The 20,567-nt window shown below is 42.8% G+C and overlaps 1 protein-coding gene across 9 annotated transcripts in view; it reads right to left on the bottom strand.

Moving 5' to 3' along the window:
- IRF2 (interferon regulatory factor 2) overlaps positions 1-20,567 on the bottom strand; it is a 75,155-nt gene that overhangs the window by 40,448 nt on the left and 14,140 nt on the right. The window contains exon 1 of one of the 9 annotated variants that reach the window (XM_019736122.2): positions 1,954-2,124. The exons of 7 other annotated variants lie outside the window; for them this stretch is intronic. The gene's annotated coding sequence lies outside the window, so the exon portion shown is untranslated. Of the gene's footprint in view, positions 1-1,953; positions 2,125-20,567 lie in introns of those variants that run through there. One more of the 9 variants, XM_074329853.1, reaches the window with a different exon arrangement.

The raw sequence follows: 20,567 nt of genomic DNA, 5'->3' as shown, positions 1-20,567 counted from the left end.
GCTTGAGCAGTCTACTCATTCTAGAGGCGATATCTCAGTGGGCGGTGCTATGGGCCAAGCGGGCTCTTCGCTGACAGGGTCCCACAGCTGACAGGGTCCCACAGTCACAGAAGACCTGGACTGGCAGAAACTCAGCTAGCCAGAGGGACCATCCACCTCTGTGTGACCTTGCCTAAAGCTAGGTTTTACCCTCTCCCAAACACGCTGTGTTTACAGCAGATACCTTTAGGCATTCAGAGCACCAGTATTGTACAATACCTGTGAGTATTATCCTCCCAAGGACCAAGGGTAGACAGAGCAAAACAACTGTAGGAAAGAGTTATTATAATTAATTCATTCCTTTGGGGTATCTGGGCTATAGAAATGCTTTGAACCTACTATTGGCACTTCAAAGCTCTAAAGGAACCAATTCACTTGGTTCCAAAGTCTTTCACCAAATAGCCATTCCCTCCTGATGTGTTCCATCTACTCTCAGAGCTCACCAGCATCTTGCTCTGGCTTCAGCTTGGCTTCCACGTTAATGCATGCTCTTATGCACCCCCTCAGGGATCCTTCTTCACCGCCACCCTCCCTCTCCGACCTGACACCATCCTCCCTTTTCCTTCAACTTACTTTCCCTCTAAAAATTGTTTCACGGGATAATCACTTTTTCTCTACCAGCCCAGACTATACCTCTCTTCCCTCCTTCCAGATAACATTTCTAGAAAGTCTTTCCCTTGTCCACCAAAATATATCTAGAGTGGAATCACTAACTACGTACGATCGACCACTCATCTTCACCCTACTTACAAGTACATTTAAATTTAATACAGATTTAAAAACTCAACATGCTGCTGATTCAAGCTTCCATCTTTAGGACCTAGTAGACAGTATGACGTAATCCTCTTTCAAACCTTTGCTGTCGCTTCTTTTTTACTCATTTCCTTCCCCAAAAAATGAGCTCTGAAGATTCTGTTCTGATGAATTTGGGCTGAAATGATGCAAGTCTTAATAACTCTCTCTTCCAGTTCACAAAGAACTTCCTCTTTCCTCTATCCTGCCCCCACCTCATGCCAGCGCTCATGCAAACACCACTACATGAACTATGTGGGGCTGCCTCCTTTGCCTGTAGAGCCAACATAATTCTAGAACTAAATTCTAGAACCTGCCTTTCCCTTGTACATCTCCCCCAGTTCTGATTCACTCATTGTTACAGATGCCTCCTGTTCCTTGCTCACACCATGACTTCTGCTCTTCTTTCCCGGGCCTTGCCAATACTTACCCATCCTCCAAGACCCAGGATCTACCCTCCTTCTCCACCGACCTTCCCAGATCACCCCTCCTCCAGCTCCCACAGTACTCACTGATCTTACACTGCTCATTTGAAAATCAAACATGGCTTTAGGGCAGCTATTGTAAGTTGTCTTTATTCTTATCTAACTCTTACCTTAACTATAAATTTTTAGGCTGGTACAACCCCCCTTCCTAACCAAATGGTAAGCTCCCTTCCTTACCAAACAGTAAGCTCTCTGTGAGTAGGAACTCTACCTGTCATAGGTCCTTTTATAATCCTACAAAGCCCAAATGTTGCCTTCTACCCAGGAGACGTTCACTGCAAGAGCCAGGCCATTCTAAATATCAGCCAAGGTGGGCTGCTATTCCGCCCGCTCATCTGGTAGCTTCAGGCCACCGTTCTCTTTGAGACAAATGAACAGAACCTCAAGGACAGTCCAAAAGGACATGGAACGACCACGAGGAGCCTCAAATGCAATTGCTCTTTGTGGTTCTCAAATCATTCCACTCATTCATTCATCCACCCATTCAAAGATCAGGTATGGAGAATGATATTCCAAGAACAGGAAAAGGTAAGCCATGTCCCACCATCTAGGAACTCCCCGCGTTAATAGGCAACAGCAAAGAACAGAATTACCAGACCACACAAAGAGCCCTGTGTACAGAACAATAAGGAGTTACCGGAGCATTCTGGGCGCGTTGGGGAAAACTATCCACAGAAGATCCCACCAGATGACTGACCACGGGGAAGGCTCTGCCCAACAGAGTGATGACCACCAACCCGGTTAGAGCCTCTCTCTTAAGAAGATCTCAAGACACAGAGAGGGAGGCAGCTAAGTCCAGAGCGGTACAGAAAGTAGAGGAAGGAGCAGAAGTAGAAGTAGCTATAGTAGTCACGAGTTCTTCTGAGGGGACAACATGGCAAACAGAACTGCTACAAATCGCTGCTCTATCTAAACTCAGCAATACGGGAAAATGACAGGTCTGTGTAAATGGCCCTTCTTCCAATCTGTCATTTTAATAACATAACAATCCTCCCATATTTTTTTCATAAACCTATTAGGAAAAAATGGTCACCTGAACTATTTCAAAAAGCTATCCATCTTTAAAACTAAAGCTTATGTGGGGAGATACAGTCAACCCTCATTATTTGCAGATTCCATATTTGCAAATTCCCTACTCACGAAAATTTATTGATAATGCCCAAATCAATTCTCATGGTGCTTTCATAATCATTAGCAGATATGCACGAAGAGGTGAAAAATTCAAGTTATCCAATGTACATGTTTCCGAGGCCCGACAAGACCTTCTGCCTTCTTATTTCAGCTCACACTGTAAACAAATGTCCTTTTCACTGTCTTTTGCATGCAACATTTTTCTGCTTTTTGTTGGAGATTTTACTGTTTAAAATGGCCCCCAAGAACGGTCTGTCTGAAGTGTGGTCTACGGTTCATAAATGTAAGAAGGCAGTGACGTAGCTTATGGAGAAAATACATCTGTTAGACAAACTTCCTTCAGGCATGAGTTACAGTGCTGTTGGCTTTGAGTCCAATTAATAAATCAACCATAATTAAATAAGGAGTCTTTAAACAGAAACACACATAAAACAAGATTATTGATTGGTGAATGAAAATGCTGTAATCAGAGGCTCAGAGGAACCTAATGTCCTTATAAGAAGAGGGAAATTTGGACACAGACACACACGGAGAGAACATCATGTGAAGACAGACATGGAGGGAAGACGGCCACATGAAGACAGAATCAGAGCCTGGGATGATGCTGATGAGGCAAGGAAAGATCCTCCCCAGAGGCTTCAGAGAGAGAAATCGCCCTACAAACACTTTGATTTTTGGACTTCTAGCCTCCAAAACCGTGAGAGAACAAATTTCTGTTGTTTTAAGCCAGTTTGTGGTACTTTATTATGGCAGCTCTAGGAAACTAATGTAGAAGGCACTCTGACGTCAGGTAACAGAGCCCCAACCTGGTCTACAGGTGAAGAAAGGCGTCCCAAGGTAGCGAGAAGGAAGGGGAGATACTGCAAAGGCCCTGGGGCAGGAGGACCAACTGCCAGAAGACCAGCAGGCACAGGGTGGATGCCAGAGACAGGCTGACCCTGCCTGTCAGGGGCCTAGAGATCCACACAGAGGATGTTGCTCATCATCTAAGACTGAAGAGAAAACTGGAGACTTACGTGAATGAAAGATTGAATCAGGTTTATTAATAGTAAACGTAAGAGCTGATTACAAAATCTAGACCAGTGCTTCCTCAACTTGAATATGCAGACTCATCTCCACTCAGTAAGTCTACGTAAGGCCTGTGATTAACAAGCTCCTGGGTCCTTGGGCCACACTGAGGAGCAAGGCTGTAGATTAACTTTTATGTTCACAAGTCACCTGGCTCTGTGACTTCCTGCAAATTCTGGTCATTCTGGCAGACAGACCTCATTAGTCTCAGCGTGTCAGATTCGGCTGCATTATCTACCTGTCGGCCCAACCCTTATTTACATACCGTGCCTTTCTAACAAAGCTGCAGCTCAGCCAAATCTCAACGTTTATCACTTACCTAGTCAAGACACTATGGCAATCACACAAGTAGTTTCTTTTTCCCTAGATCTTTAATCAGGACTGTTATTTAATTATAAGCAGATTTTTAGGAAAATCAAATACATCAAGTATCAGAGAAGGGAAGCTCTGATATAAGGGGCTTCACTTATTTCAGGTTCTTTTTTTAAATAGCTAGGACATCCCTGCTGATACATAATGAAAAGCTAACCTTTTTACATGAAGGCACTTCCTCTTTTTTACTTGATTTTATAGCCTGGTCTCTCCTCCCACACTGAACAGGTAATGAATTACCAGGGGCCTTGCCACATGACACAGAAGAGAAAGGGTGCAGTTTGGCATAGGATTCTCATGACTGTCAGAAGTCGGGTATGTATTCCTTCTTCTGTGAAAGAAAGCAAACGTGCAACTCTCCGTTGAGTCTAGCAGCAGAAACTCATCATTTGGTTTGGCACTAAAAAGAAATTCTATTTCCAGAGATTAAAAAGCTGGGACGATGGTCACAGAGGGTCAGAGGCCTGAGTACTGAGAGTACTGAAAAAAGGCACTTAACTCGACATGTGTTTTCTAGCTTCCATCAATGAAAATCAAAGTGACAGACTGTCTTCTTTCTCTAAGGCAATTTCCCACAGGCACCAACACCCCCGCCCACATGAAACTTGAAGAAGGCATGGCACTAGGCAGAAGAAACACAGAGGTGCTATTTTTGCCTGGAGAACCAAAATACACCAGAAATCAGGACACCTGTGGTCCAGGCCTGACTTTGCCATTGTCCCCGTGGTCCTTGGGCCAGTTACCCAATCTTTCTAGACCACACTTCGATCATCTAGAAAAATGAGGGGTTCCAACAAGATAATTTCTGAGGTCATCTAGGCATCCTTTTGTAACATAAAGGCTCAGAATCCGATGAATCTTTTTGGTATACTTCTAATCCTGTACACTGTGTCATTTTGAAAAGTGAAATGCTAAAATGCTATGGTTCGATAAACCTAAAATAGGAAGCACCTACCCTCGAGCCCGACAAAAGGCAGATTCTAAACTCAGGTACCATCACGCCTTTGAGATGTGGGGTTGGGATCATCTTCAAAACCATGGCGTCGGGCTACAAATCAATTCAGGACATGACAGGTAGTTAGAATATTACTGGCGCCAGGGCTTCTGCGTGAAGGCACACACGTTGTTCTCTGTGATTCACAGCACGTGAATCACGTCCCTCGTGAAGTGACAAGGCTATGGTCCTGAGGAGTGCCATTAACCGTGACCTTGAGTTTTAACCTAAATAAGGTGTGGATCTCAGAATAATAACAGCATTGGCGATGATTTCCTGGGCACTTGCTATATGTCAGGCATTCAAACCAGAGTTTTCGATGAGTTTTCCCATCTAACTCTGACAACCCTGGAACTTTATTACCCCACACTACAGATGAGGGGAGAGTTGGGGAAGTGCTCCAAGGCAACCTGCTAGTCAGCAGGGAGCCCAGACTCTCAGTCAGGCCTGTCTGAAATGCCCAGGCTCAGAAACCCAACCTGTGCTTTCATCTTACTTAAGAAAGCACTCAGTTCTGATGGCCTTTTAACTGTTCTAATTACCGGGGCCTTTCCCAACTCCTCTCTGTTCTGCATACCACTGACATATTAATCTTCCTAAAATACCATTTAAATCATGTTAATGTTCTGTTCTAGAGACTTCTAAATGTCCCTGCTGGACTTAAGATAATAAAATCCTTGACTGGGGGTGGGGGGTGCTTCTGGTAAAACCTAAGGAGACTTACAGTGACTACTCAACAGAAACAACGGAAGACAGAAGACAATGGAAAGATGTCTTTAAACTACTGAAAGAAAACTACTGCTATTTTTAAAAGTTATATACAGCAAATATTTCCTTTAAGAATGAGGAGGAAATACAGGCATCAGAGAAAAACTTAAGAGAATTTTCCACGAGGAGCCCCATAGCTCATCAGCTCCCGGTTACAGGGTTATATTAATAGAAGATAGGTCAAAACTGGGCAAGAGCAAAGGCAAGCGTACGGGAACCAGGACGCTAAGAACAGGGCTAAAGCTGGAGTCTGTATCACAGATGCTGACCACAGCCGTGCTTGGTCCCATCTCTTCTGCAATTGTGTCATTTGTTTTCAATATGCTTGTGAAGGTTCTTGTCACCTAATAGCCCTCCCTCCATAGCCATGGACCCAACCCCTTACCAACCTACAGAAATGTTACCCTTCCAGCAAAAGCTATCTCGAGCCTATTTTCATCCATTAGAACTTCTCTCACAACTCTAACCACTGGACCCTCTTCTCCTACGGCATGCATTGTCTGAAGTATCCAGTTATTAAACACATATTATTAGAAAAAGCTGTGCTGTGGAGGATATGAAGATGTGTGCTTACTAATGCTCAAGGAATTAATAAGTTAACTGGGAATATCACACATAAATCATGTAAAGCTAACTACTTACTACTAATAAAAGACTAATAGAGATGAGCAGGCAATATATGATTAATCGCCCACTAAGTGAACCAAAGAATACATAAATCGTTGTTAGATGGATTTGTAAGGGAAAGCTCTATGATCAAGGAAGAGCATATAGGAAGGGGAGGAATTGCCTAGGCAGAGAGAAGGTAGCCAGCAAGCCAGGAAAGATGAAAGCTGGTATCGATGGCCAAAGCAGGACCAAGGAAGATGCTTGCTGATGTGGGCAAAGCAACTGACTGACGCACCAACATGAGTGGGGCTTCCTAAGAGTCACTTAGCATGTGAGAGGCACGCACTGGATATTTCACATAAGTCATCTCAAACCCTCATAATAGCCCTGATCAGTTAAATTGTATCATCCTTATTTCAGAAATGAGGAAAAGTATAGCTTGAATCGGTAATTAAAAAGTAGAAAAAAGAAGAAGTGTCCAGGTCCCCAGATGAGGAACCAAGATTTGAACCCAGGTCTTTCTGAAAGGTCTCAAATGTCTAGCTAGAGACTGAGCTTGTTGACAGAGGATACTGAAAACTTCTGAATAGCCATTTGTCACTATCATGGACCAAGCAGCACTGTATACTGGGGCAAATGGAGGCAAGGACATAAGCTAGAAGCTACTGCTCTGGTCCCGGATGGTGGCTATGGAAATGCACAGAAAGAAAAAACCAAAAAAACAAAAACAGTGGTAATACACTTGCAGGAATATAATTGCAATTTTTATAGTCATTTTTCTGGGACACACAGTAGTCCTTCCAAAAATGCAAGTTCCTCTTACATGACTTTCTACATTCCTCACACCGACACTTGTGTACCCTTTTAGCAAAAGTAAGAATTTCAGCTCAATATTAGGTGAGCTGAGAGGAATCTGGAATTGAACATTGAAAATCATCCTCCTCATCCCCATTATCCCCATTACATTTGTTCAAGTGCTTCAGACATTAGGCCCAGGGCTTTTGATGCATTATTTCATGTCATATTCAAACCAGCTGCATGAGGTAGAGTAGCTTATCTCCATCTTACAGAAGAGGAAATGCTTCTTAGCAAGCTGCAGAGCTATTAAGTAGCAAAGCCAGGATTCAAATCCAGATCTGCCTGCCTCTGAAGAATATGCCGAAACCTCCAGACCAGTGTTTCTCAAACCTCAGGTTGCAACCCATCCAAGGGTCGTAGAATCAATTTACTGAATTAAGATCAGCATTACTGGGGTTAACACCAGCACTTTAATTTTAATGTATGAGACTACAGAAGAGAAATTATGACAGTCCCCCAAATAAGGGTAAGCACTGTTTTATTAAACTTTTGTTTTGATTTTATATGATATTATACTGGCACTGTAGTCAAAAGAGTATAAAAGAACATTGCACTAGGCTGAACTGCTTCCCAGGTGTGTGAACAGATGTGTGGGAGCATGTGGGTGGCAGGTGGAGGGAGAAGTAATGGTGGAACAGTAAAAAAGCAGAAGAGAAAGGTGTAGGAAGCAAGAAGCAGCAAATGCGTAGAACTGTACTGAAGACAGAAGCGAAATGTATGAGAGAAGTTTAACAGCACGTTCAGAGCTAAGGAAGATAACGTGACTCTGTATATTAGGGCAGGGCTTTGAGACGTACTCATTTGGCTCTACTTAGTACTCCTCTGCCTACGGTACTCAGATCACTCTACATACTCTGGTGGGACCCTCGAGGGTGAAGTCAGTCCTTACCAGTCATGAAACCAGAAAGATATTTAACATTTGGATGGAGCGCCAGACACAGAATAAAGCATGTTTCTCAGTGTAAGTATTACCTGCACCAATGCAAAACCAATTTTAAAAAGTTTTATTGAATTTCAGGGTAGTTAGTAAGCAGTGGAAATCAACGGTACAATATCAAATTGTATCACTGATGTGATCTTTATTTCATGCATTGACTGTTTTATTTTACAGAATTTTAAAAAGATGCATGTCATAGATTCATTCCAGAACTGTAGTCTCTAGCCCAGTTTTTCTCAAGGTTTTAAGCAATTCAACCATGAATTCTCCTACTGTGTGGATTTCTCAGGAACCCGACCTTGAAGGATGTGGCAGGATTGCTGTGAACGGCTCCCCTGAACACATCACGATCTGTAGTTATACTTCTCAATTCACCTGTATCAGCATCCCAAAACTGCCTGCGCCATGTTAGTACCTGGGGAGTTTAAAAAGAAGAAGAAGAAGAAGAAAAAGATTCCTGGCCCCATCCTGGACCTAGGGACTAAGACTCTCCAGGGCTTGAGCCCCAGGAAGTTACTGTCCCAGGGTAATTCTGAGAAGCGGCTAAGTATGGGCATCGCTGCCCTTTGGTGCCCATTAGCCCAATGGCCTTTTCCAGATCCCACATGTTTAACGAACCCCCCCGCCCCATGGAATCATGGAAAAACGGGGAGGCCAGTGATGAATACATTTCATCATGAATGGATATGAACGTGTATGAAGTTAAATTTCAAAAACACTTTAAATACCATAGACTCCCATCCTGAGAATCATCCAAATGATAGTTTTGCATATTCTCCATGCTACCCACAAGTTTCTCATTAGGCATGTTTTCTGTATCCTTTTAGGAGATATTACCATAGCTACTCTACCAAAATTACCCTGTCTCTGACCACAGACCACTCTGGTACCTGAAACAGCGTGATTTAGCCTCAGATAGTAACTTGTGCTGTATCACAACCCTAAGCCGACAAAGACACTCGTCACATATGGCCTCCACATGTGTGCTCGAAAGACACCAAAGTATCACTGGCTTTCAGTCCTGCGGGTCACCTCACGGGCATTCTAGGAAACAGGTCTCAGTGTAGCCTACAGAGAACAGGAATTCTGCATCCCGAACGTAATCCTGGAAACTACAGGGAACACGTGACATCCATACAGATGTGCACTTTTCCCAGAGACAGTACAAACCCTACAGTGCATCCTAACCAGCGAGCTTCACTTCCCTGCTCCCTCTCCCTGGAATGTCCCCTCTCTGGACCCATTCTCTTTCCCAACAGCTGTCCTACCACTTCCCCTTCACTGCCTCCCTCTTCTTCTTTGCTCATGTACAACCATTTATGACTGAGCTGAATAACACCCAGTCATAATACTAACGCCATGAGAGATTTATGGTTATCACCTCATCTGAGCTTTTGGTCTCTGCAGACCTTTTCTGCTTCTCCCTCATTAGTTCCCGTACCTGGTCCCCACAGGCACACGTTCAGATGTTTCCATCCTCACACTGCCTGCTTCACTTCCACACCTGTCAGTCCCTGCAAATGCGCTTGCCTCCAACTTCAGAGAGAAAACTAGAGGCCACCGGGCTCTTCTTTCTGAATTCCTTATCTCCCTTCCCACTTCAAACTTTTCTGGACTTCTGTGATCTCCTTTTTTCCTTCTTCAGACCGGGTGGGTGGTAATGCCATTCTCAGCAGCAGGGGCATGTGGGATAGCCAAAAAAGGTGTTGGGTGCGCAATTCAATATATAAGGCTCAGGGAAAAGTTTTAGCCTAGAAATAGCCAAGCACCCCTTTACATATTATTCAAATGCCGTCTCTTCCACAAAGCCTATCCTGGCCAAGCAAAACTCCCCTTGAATTCATAAAACACACTGTCTCTAACATGTATCTTATGATGCCTTCCTTTCATTTTTATGTGCTGTACTCCACTGAGACAAAAGCTCCTTTTCAGCTGTAAACACGGTAACACTGCTACACATGTTAACTATGTAGTCTTGTACTCTGCACCCAGCAAGCACCCAATAAATACAGACCAGCTCTCTCCAGCAACACTGGACATGTTCTATTAACATATCCTCCCTTCCCAGTCCAACAAGGTAGCCACTAACCACATGTGGCTACTAAACACCTGATTGTGGCTACTGTGAATGAGGAACCACTTGTCCCCAAAGATGCACCCGGAGTTTCAAGGCTGGTTCTAGTCTTTCAAATCAGTGAGGGGTCAGGTGTCTGGTAAAAACAAACTATCTGCATAGGACACCCCTGTGGGGTTCCTGAAGAAGCAGGTTACCCACCTGACATTGAAACTGTTCCACTTTGAGAAAAGCCAGGTGTTTACAAGCCTGACTCACACTCTGAAAGCTTAATCTCCTTCTGGAAGGCAACCTGTTGGTAAGTGGGGAGCTTCCATGGAACGAATCCTTATCCTGGTCTAGATATGCAAGCCCTTGAAAACATCACCAGCTGGCAGGTACAGAGCACACAGTATCCCGTGTTACACCATAACGATATTAGCAATGACAGCAAACGAGTAGTAAGTGCTTAGCAGGGTTAGGCAATCTCATTATGACCATTAGTTCACTTGATTCACAACAACTAAAATTCCCATTTTATAGATGAAGAAACTGAGGCACATAAGGTTAAGTAACTTGCCCAAGGTTACAGAGCTACTGACTAGTAGAGGTCAGATTTAGACAGGAGTCTTAGGCCCTCACTTAGCTTTTGGACCTTGAGGCCAAACTGGGGGTCCACATAAAGAAGCATCGAGGGACCCATGCCTTCCACTCTGACACAGCATCTGCACTGGGAACCTGTGCTAAAGGAGATCCCAGCCCTGGCCAAGACGGTTTCCACAGACACAAGTTTATGGTCAAGGATGTTCGATGGACCGTTACTTATAATAGCAAAAAATTTAAATTCATCCCAATACTAGATAGTAAGAAGTATAAAATGTGGTCGATTCAAATAACGGAATATTGTGACTACTATTTCTTGTGACAAAATATTTCTGTGACAAAATATTCTTATTATCAAGGAAAAAGGGTAACTTGACAACGGAGAAGCCTGACAGATACCTCCTTAATCAAACGATCAAAAGAATATCACCAATAAAGGAACAAGTCAAAGTCAAACACCCCCTGAGAGGATGCAACAGAGCATCACATCTGTGATATTCTTGCAGAAAATAAATAACCTGAATCTAATCACGAGGAAACCACCAATAAACCCGAGGGGATGGACACTCTATAATTACAGAAACTGGCTTGTAATTGCCAAAAATGTCAAGTTCATGGAAGTAAAGGAAGAATTCAAGAGGAATGACGCCTGGGCCTGGATCAGATCCTTTTGTTACAAGGGACATTATTGGGACAACCGGCACACCTAAATGGGGCCTGTGGATTAGATGGTACTCATGTTAATTGCCTGATTCTAACAGTTGCATTGTGGTCATGTTGGACAGTGTCCTTGTTTGCAGGAAAGACACACTCAAATATTCAGGAGTGATGGGACGTCGTTTCAGCAAGTTACTTCCCAAAGGTTCAGAAAAAAAATTCTTTGTAATAGTCTTGCAACTTAGTGTAAGTCTGAAATTAGCTGCAAAGAAAAAGACTAGGCAAGAAAGACAATAGCAAATTACAAGTAATTTACAGTCTAGAAGGGGAAATGACAGTATTTCTGCAAATACAACAAACTCTAGAAAATTCTCTGTTGTGGTACTGAAACTGCTGGCAGTTTTTTCTTTATCCAGGCATCGCGACTCTATTACGCACAGGCATCCATCACTTTATCCCTCCATCCATAAGGGGCAGCGCAATCAAGCAACAATTATCTGAACAAGGAGCCTTGCAGCTTTGTTTCCTGGGGAAGATGAGGAGCGACGGTGCATAATTCATTTAAATTGCTGGTTGTGTAGAAAACTAAAAGTGAGACGACCGAAATGCTTGCCTGGATGTTTTAGAGAAGGCTCTCAGATTTAAGCATCAAAGTTACCTCCTGTCAAACCTCTGTACGAATATTTAATTGAAGTTATTTAAATTTTAAAACACAAGCTTGTTTCCCAAGTGAATTGTCTCACTCCACAGGTTAAGTTAGCAGCAAAGGACGCAGGTCAGAAACACCATCCCTGGGCTGCCACTAATTGTATTTTTCAGATATTCAGCATTCGGGGGCCCCATACCACTGTGTTCTCTGCAGGGTATTTTAGGCCAGCTCCCAGTTGTCACCAGCGCTCCCAAAGCTGGCATTCCCAGCGTAGTTTCATTTTCTTTCCTGACAATATTCCCACTCCCACAGCCTTTCAGGAGCTTGGCTCCAAAAGGGCCCACCATGAGGAAGGGGTTTGGTTCTTCTCATTTACAACTTCTCCTCAACTGGTAGAATTCCGAGCCTGAATAACCTCCAGTTCTACTTGCTCTAACTTGGCTGAAGATTTCAGGAACTACTTGGGCCTCAGAGTAACACGCAAAACACATACTTACTATTCTCCCAGAGAGTAACTATAACCCTGCAAGAATAGAAAGTGAAACCAGAGGATCAGGAACAATTTCTTGTCCAACACAGTGGTACCCAACAGCCACTGACTGCTCTCCCCACTCCCAACCCCAAGCTGTCATCTTCCCTACAGCCAAAGGACCCTTGTAAAGCACAGATGGGACCTGCTCAGAGCCCACTGTTGTCACATGCACTGGCTCCAGCTTCACCTCCCTTCCTTGTTCTTACTCCCAGAACCTGCAGCCAGTGGTCTGTTCTAAGGCTTTGGCATCTATTTATCACCTAGCCTCAAGAACGTCCCCTTTCACTGGCTAACTCTTACATTCTTCAAGTCTTAGCTTCAAAATCACTTCCTCAGCAAGCCTCCTTAATCTCCCCAGGCCAGGCCAGGCCCCCAAATCTGTCTGCCTCACTGGACGCTAATCTCCAGGAGACCTAAGACCAATTTTGTCTGTTCACCACTCTGTTACCAGGGTCTAGAGTATGGCAAAGGCCTATGCTTAATAAATAAATTAAGAAATTATTATGTGTGCCAGGCACGAACGACAGTCAAAGCGGGAGCAGAGAGGGGACTTGCAGCCTGGTAAAAGAAAGCTGGTACACAAGCAATTACAATGAGGAAAATGATGATTGGCCATTAAAAAAGAAAAGGTATATATAAATGCTATGGGGAATTCCGTCTATGAAAGGAGTGGTGTATACATTTTAAAAATTATTGCTCAGAAACAATGCTTTATACTTCAGGTTTTCAAGATATACTCTGGATCTTGTTTATTTCAAAACTATATGTATGAGAATTCACTAGAAATTCTCATGTTTACCAGTACAGTGTTGCTAGTACAGTGTTGCCCATTACCCAGAATTCACAGATGCTCATTGTGGGAACCATATCAAAATGGACCACTTTCGAGTGCGAGCGGGCCTTATTAATAATTAGAGCTAGCCTCTAAGTGAATGTAAAGAGGGACTGTCCCGGGAAAAACCACGACGTGAGGGTCCTCTGATTACAGGAGATAGCTGCTCTGGGAACAGGTCGGACATCTTTTACTGAAAATCCTTGGACCAGATGTGTTTCAGAATTCAGAAGTTTTGGGATTTTGGAGAGTTAATATGGTGCATATATCCTATAGAGCAAAACACCCCCAGCAAGATCTAGAGCAGAACCCCTTAATCCAACACGGTGATATTTCTGCAGTAAAACGTGAACATCCACACTGAGTGGAATTAGTAACATCTATGAATAGCTTTATGCCAATTCAGGGCAGACTACACTGCCAAATGAGTCATGATAAAAACTTTCAGTTTTCAGAGCTATTTGGATTGCAAATGAGGATTTTGGATCTGTAATTGATTTCAAGTTATTTCTGTCCTTGGAAAATACTATTGTTCCCATGTTAGACAAGAAAATCAGTATCTTCTTCCTTAAGTTGTGCTTACATTATAAAGTAATCTGGCACGCACTATGCTTAAATTAGTGAATAACAGCGCATTTTTAGTCTTGAAATGGAAAAGTTTAACGCAAACTGCATTTGCATATTAGAAAGTAGGGAAATACTTTTGGTATTTTTATAAAATTTGAAATCCTAAGCAGCCGTTTAAAAATTATTATTGACTTTAAATTAGGTCTGCCTAGCAATATGTATACATGTTTCACTTTACCACTCTAATACATAAAATGTTTACTTATGAAATAAGAAAAGTTTTAAATAAGATTCAAAATTTCTTTTAAACATCCTCCCTAAGTTTCCTTTACAATGACAATTATAATGACATTGTTCCTTTTCCTATGACATTTTAAATTTTATTTCAAAAATTAAGTTTGTTGCAAGGAATACTTTTATGAGTATCAAGTTAAACTGAGTTTGTTTGTTATTGTTTATGCAGTGAGAGCTATGTCATCCATTGAGATAGGTATATAAGCCATTCTCCTACTTAATATAAGCCCTACTGCTCTGTGGAAACCTGACATGAAACAAAAAGACTACTTGTAGTGGCACAAATGCAAATGTACCCAAGGAATTTTCTGAAACATTTACCTCCCCCATTTAAAAAAAAAAAAATCATTTAAAATACTTTTGAATGAAAGGGCAAATGTGCCATTGAAATGTGAGAAGTATAACATACATTGAACTGATTAGGTTCTGTGGACTTGGGTAGAATTTCAGTTCAGAGATCCTTGGCTACATACCTGGCAGTGTAAAGAAAGGAAACACACTAAGGTTAAAGATGGCCAAGGTGAAGGAGCCCCAAAGACCCTCCTACCATAAGGGCCAAGGCACTTATACGGGTGTTTACATGTGCACTGAGCTGAATTGTTTAGAAGTATATGCATAAAAAGATCAAAACTTGCCTCTAAAAAAATGCTCCCCTGAGAGATAATTAATGATGGCGGTGGGGATGACGATGGCAGGGACTATTTACAGAGCACCCACGATATACACGGTATTTAGTTCTACGCTTTATGTATGAGGTCGGACAATGAAGTTTGCCAACTTGTTGCAACCATATTACTAACTTTGTTTGATATCAGAGGGATTATTCTTACGCATTTGTACCAACTGGACAAACAATTAAACAAGTTTACTATTTGGAAGTGCTGAAATGGCTGCGTGGAAAAGAAAACCGGAACTTTTCACCCACAATTCATGGCTCTTGCATCATGACAATGCACCAGCTCACACGGCACTGTCTGTGAGGGAGTTGTTAGCCAGCAAACAAGTAACTGTATTGGAACACCCTCCCTACTCACCTGATCTGCCCCCAGTGACTTCTTTCTTCACCCGAAGATAATGGAAATATAGAAAGGAAGACATTTTGATGACATTCAGGACATCAATGGTAATATGATGACAGCTCTGATGGCCATTCCAGAAAAAGAGTTCCAAAATTGCTTTGGATGGTGGACTAGGTGCTGGTGTAGGTGCACAGCTTCCCAAGGGGAGTACTTCGAAGGTGACAGTAGTGATATTCAGCAATGAGGTGTGTAGTGCTTTTTCTAGGATGAGTTTGTGAACTTAATTGTCGGACCTTGTACATTATCTCATTTAACCCTAACAACAAACCTATGAGGTAGGTACTATTATTTTTCTTGTTTTAAGAAGAGGAAGCTGTGGCTTAGCCTGTGCCAGAGCTGGTTCTTTGTCCTGGAGCTCGTTCTTTGTCCTGGAGCTCCAGTATCATGAGAACAAGTGCCCCAAAACAGGCTTTTACCCTGAGTAGACAGTACTCACCTACATGTGCCTTTGGGTCCTCACACATGAACACTAGAGAACTGGTGTGTTCCCCAAGCTTTACTTGGACATCACACTAATTCTGACAGTTGCTTCCTCATGGCAAGAACATTTCAGGAACACGAGGGTCATGTCAAAGTCCACCAGGCCTACAGATCTGAAATGTTGTGGCATTTCCCAACATTTGCTGTTCCTGTGGATCTTTGTTCTAGGGGAGGGGCAGTTAAGAAAACAAATCCCCCACAAACAGAGATGATACTCGGAGGTAAGTGAGTTGTCTGGGGCTTTTCCTAAAAGAGGAAGTCTTTTGACCCTGTATGACCCCAGGGCTGCACTAATAAAAACACTTTTTTTTTTTTAGTGATCTATCTCACCAGATCCAGCAGCAAGATAAGTATGGGTTTAAAACCTGAGGCCCCTAAGCAGAACTTTATACAACCTTCACACCTCTATTTGAGGTCCCCCCTGGGGAGATGTGGGTGACCACATGAGGCCCCCAAGCATTTTTGACACGGGTCTGGCAAACACTTCAGCATGAGGCAGGAAGAGGGCTCATAAAGATACAAGATATAACAGTGTCTCCTGCCTTTCTTAGCCTGGGCCAGCAGAACAGGGGGCAGTGGAGAACTGAGAAGAGGAGCTGGATCTCCAAAGTGACCGCTGCTTCTTTCTTAAAGAACACTTTCTGAATTACACAGTTTCCGAAAGAACATGGAGATGAAAGAACATGGAGACGAATGCTTTTGACTCAGGAAAATCATTCTGCACTTATCTTATCTGTTGCATCGAGAATGAGAGTTAAAAAGCGATCATATCCACACCCAAGGACTCACAGAAGGAAGGGAGAGTCTCATCACAGCATCTTGTGGTAATTTTCTGAGACCCACTGTCATGGAAGTAACACAGCAGAAAAGGCAACAGTGTGGGCTGTTGAGCCTGGCTGAGACGCCTGAGTCCAAATCCCAGATCTATCACTTATAAGCAGAATGACTTTGGGCAGGTTACTGACCCTATCTGTTCCCATGGGGCTTTGCAAGGATTGGATGAGGAAACATGTAAAACATCTAGAATAGTGCTTTACATCTCACAGGTACTTTGGGTTGGACTATAAATTGGTACAAATTTCCAGACAGCAGCCTGGTGACAGTATCAAAAAATTTAAATGACATCTTTTGACCCAGCCATATCACTTCTAGGAAATGTTTCCCAAGTAATTCAATCACGTGTGATACATGTTTTCTTTTCTAGAAAATCCACAATGATCATTAAATCTGCTGCAGATGCAAATGTAATATTCTGCCTTGTAAAAAAAAAAAAAATCTATGAGAAAGCTCTATGAAGTTGCACAGATAAATTACTCCCCAGATACATCGAAATTACGAAAACCCCAGAGCGTTTTTTTTGTAACCCGTCACCTTTTTTAAAGAGCATTTTCTAGAAGAATTTATAGAAGGTAACAAGGACCTAAAAGGTTAGACTGACTTTTAAACATATTTCATAAAGTTGAAATCATGCTGGGACCATTGGGTGTGTTTGGTTGGACCCAGACCCTGCCCGGTACCTAGATGGCATCAGATTCTGCAATTCAGCAAAGCAAGAATCATGGGCAGATTTCCAAGCATATGGAGTCACGCTCAGACTGCATGTTCAAACCTTCTTTCCATATGGAAAATGGGAAAAGAAGCAGCCCTACATTTCCCTTAATCAGCATGTCCTCTGAGCACTGCCTTTGCAGTACAGGAGTAAAGCAAACTCTGAAAGGCAGAGCTTCTCCTTTTGCGAGTTAAGTGGAGAGTTCATTTAAGACTGTCCCTCTTTCCAAGAATACGTTGGTATCCCTGGAGCCATCCAAATCAGCAGTTTGAAAGCCCAGAAAAGACATCTTAGTCCTCAAGTACACTGGGAAAGTACAGAAAATGTTAAATACGATGGTACACGTGAGAAAAGTGTGGACAACAGTGGACAAAGGACACACATACCCTAGCTCGGGGAGGGGACTGTAGCAGGAAATGGGCAGGACCTGAATTATCTGAGTTGTTTGTATCACCCAAGTCACTGCATCCCTTTCACTTCCTTTCCACACTCCACAGACCCACAGTGGCTGTGCTTGGTCCCACCAGGAACACAGAAAAAACAAGGGGACGTGGGGAAAGAGGAGATGGCAATGCTTTCAGCACTTAAGTTTGAAAAGTCAAATGACAAGGAAGTTTTAGAAGGGCCAGCATATTGACACTCCTAAGAAAATCTATTTGCATAAAATGACTAAATTGTTTGCTGCCATCTGATTTCCAATGCATTACTGGAAGACTATGTTGAAAACCAAAGCCTTCCCAAAAGAAAGTTGCTGAAAAGAATTTGCTCTGAGAAAAGGCTGACCTTCAAAGGATTCCCCTGGATGAGAATAAATGATTCTCTCCCTCACATCACAGCTACTTTCCTGCTGCCACATAGCCTTTGGCGATTTCCTTTGAGTTGTCCCCTCTGCCAAGAACCTCTCAATAAAAGTTACCTGTTAATATTGCTATTATTATTATTATTATTATTATTATTAAGCAATCCAAGGCAACTTTTTATGTTCAAAGCCGGCTGAAATTCAACACACAAACTATAAACTTATGCACTACGGTTTTCATGAGTTTGAGTCTATCCCTGCGATAAGCTATCCTGATTACCCATAAATTCCAACTAGAAAAGAGAGCCAAAATTGCTACCTTCTCTTAAGTACAGGAATACCTCTGAAGCAAAAACCCCTCTCTCCTCCGCACACTGCAGAACTGTCGTCAAATATTTTTAGAAGATACTGCTGCTACCCAAGTTCCAAATAGAACCTGGAAATTGGATTTGGCGTCTGCTGTGTTTTCACTATGCCCCACCCCCCTACCCCCCCACCAACCCTTTCCAGGACCACACTGGTTACCTTCCCTCTCCTTGTTGAAGCAGAATGTGCTGGAGAGAGCTCAGGTTTGGTATCAAGAACACATGGATTCGAACCTCTCTACTCACAACCTGTATCTTCTCCAAATTTTAGTTTCCTTATCTATAAACAGACATGGTAATAGCAACTTGGCAGAGGTACTGTGAGAAAGACATAGCAAAGGACACTTTATAGAGGAAAAGTAGGAGATAATTGCTTTGGTCTCCGCTAAGACTTCCACAGAGAAATTTCCAATAGTAGAGCCAGTACGCCACCTAACAGCAAAGTGGACAAAGCAGATTCTGTCATAAGGAGCAGGAGGGTCCCCAGGGTCCATCTTCTGAGTAGTAGCTTAGTCTCCACAGTGCTGGCCAGATTAATCTTCCCAGACATCTTATCACCTTGTTTAAAAGTCTTCAGTGGCTCCACAATGCCCACTGAATAAAATCTGGGTTCCCACCATAATTCATTCCCACCCCAACTTCCTGACTTCTTACCCAACTGATTCTCTCCACCTCTAACGCAACCAAAGCTCACATCTTCACGTATTTGCAAACAGGCATATCTCTGTACAAAGTCTTTGTGAGCAGGAATCCCATCTTATTATTCATCTTTGAACCTCCCAAAATATCAAGCACAGTACCTTGCCCATAATAATATGTAGTAATTATTTATTGATAAGAAAGTGGATGAGCGCCTCCTAAAGAACCCACTGGGGGGTGGGGGTGGTGGTGGAGGAAAAGGCAAAGGATATGAACTATAGGTTGTGATGGATAAAACTCATTGTAAACAAGTGATATACAAGCTGGGAAAATGATTGCAAAAAGCATGCAACCTAAAAAAGAATAATTTTATTATTTTCAAGACATTTTCCAGGTGAATCGAGCTAAGTATGCTAACGCACTTTTGACTTATACTTACTCAATGTTTCATTCAAAAAATCTTATTGAGCCAAGTACTCTGAAAAGCACTATGTGCCAAGCACTATGAAAAACTCGGGGTGGGGGGAAGCGGTGGACACAAAGATGAGGAAGACGAGATCACTGCCCTCACAGGGTTTACACTGCAGTGATGGAAGCAGGCACATAAAAAACCACTCTTAAAACAAGGTGCCGTGTCTTGAAGGTGATACTAGAGAAACAAACTGAGGATAAAACTTGTGATGGTACGCTTCATGATATAAAGCACCCCATGAAAAGTGAATACGGGCATTTGATACAAAAAGGCAATCATTGATAACAGAAGTACAACGTGGTATATGAAAATATAGCAAAGAAATATCTAAGGCCTTTGAATAAGACTTCTGAACCTGATCCCTATCTGCGCAGCCAGAGGACCAAGTTGTTACTGGCCTCCACACCTGATGGTGGCACCATTCTCACCTCAGTCATGATGTGATGCAACATGACTGAGCAACGCGGTTGGGAGAAGCCTCAATGTGGTGCAGTCAACACCACCGGCCCCCTCTGGACTTCCAGCGTCCTATAGTTTAGGCTTGACACTAAAGTTCCATGAACCGGCCCTTCCATGGTCTTACACGGTGTCCCTCGGAGAACCTCGTCAAGTGCACCTCATGCCGAGGCAGGGAGGGGCCCCCTAACCCAAGGGCCAGTCTCACTGTTGAGATGCCAGCAAGATCCAAGCACCCTTTGGGTCACGAGTGTGCCCTGTGCTAAAATTTTCTGCCTGGTTTCAGAGCACCTTGCCTTTTTCTTGGTTCTCCACCTCGAGTTTCTCCTCCATATTAAAGATAACTGTCTCTATCTCTGCCTCACTTGAATATTGCAAACCTATTCGCTTCACTCTCTTTATAAACCAAATCCAAACGAACCAAAGAAGAGTACAAAAAAGTAAATTTGTACCTGTGCCATCACTTCCTTTTAGAAATGTATGAAAGC

This window comes from Rhinolophus sinicus, linkage group LG04 (genome assembly GCF_036562045.2).
Source record: "Rhinolophus sinicus isolate RSC01 linkage group LG04, ASM3656204v1, whole genome shotgun sequence".
NCBI lineage: Eukaryota > Metazoa > Chordata > Mammalia > Chiroptera > Rhinolophidae > Rhinolophus > Rhinolophus sinicus.
Note: the sequence above shows the minus strand (reverse complement) of the source record. Positions and strands in the feature narration are given on the sequence as shown.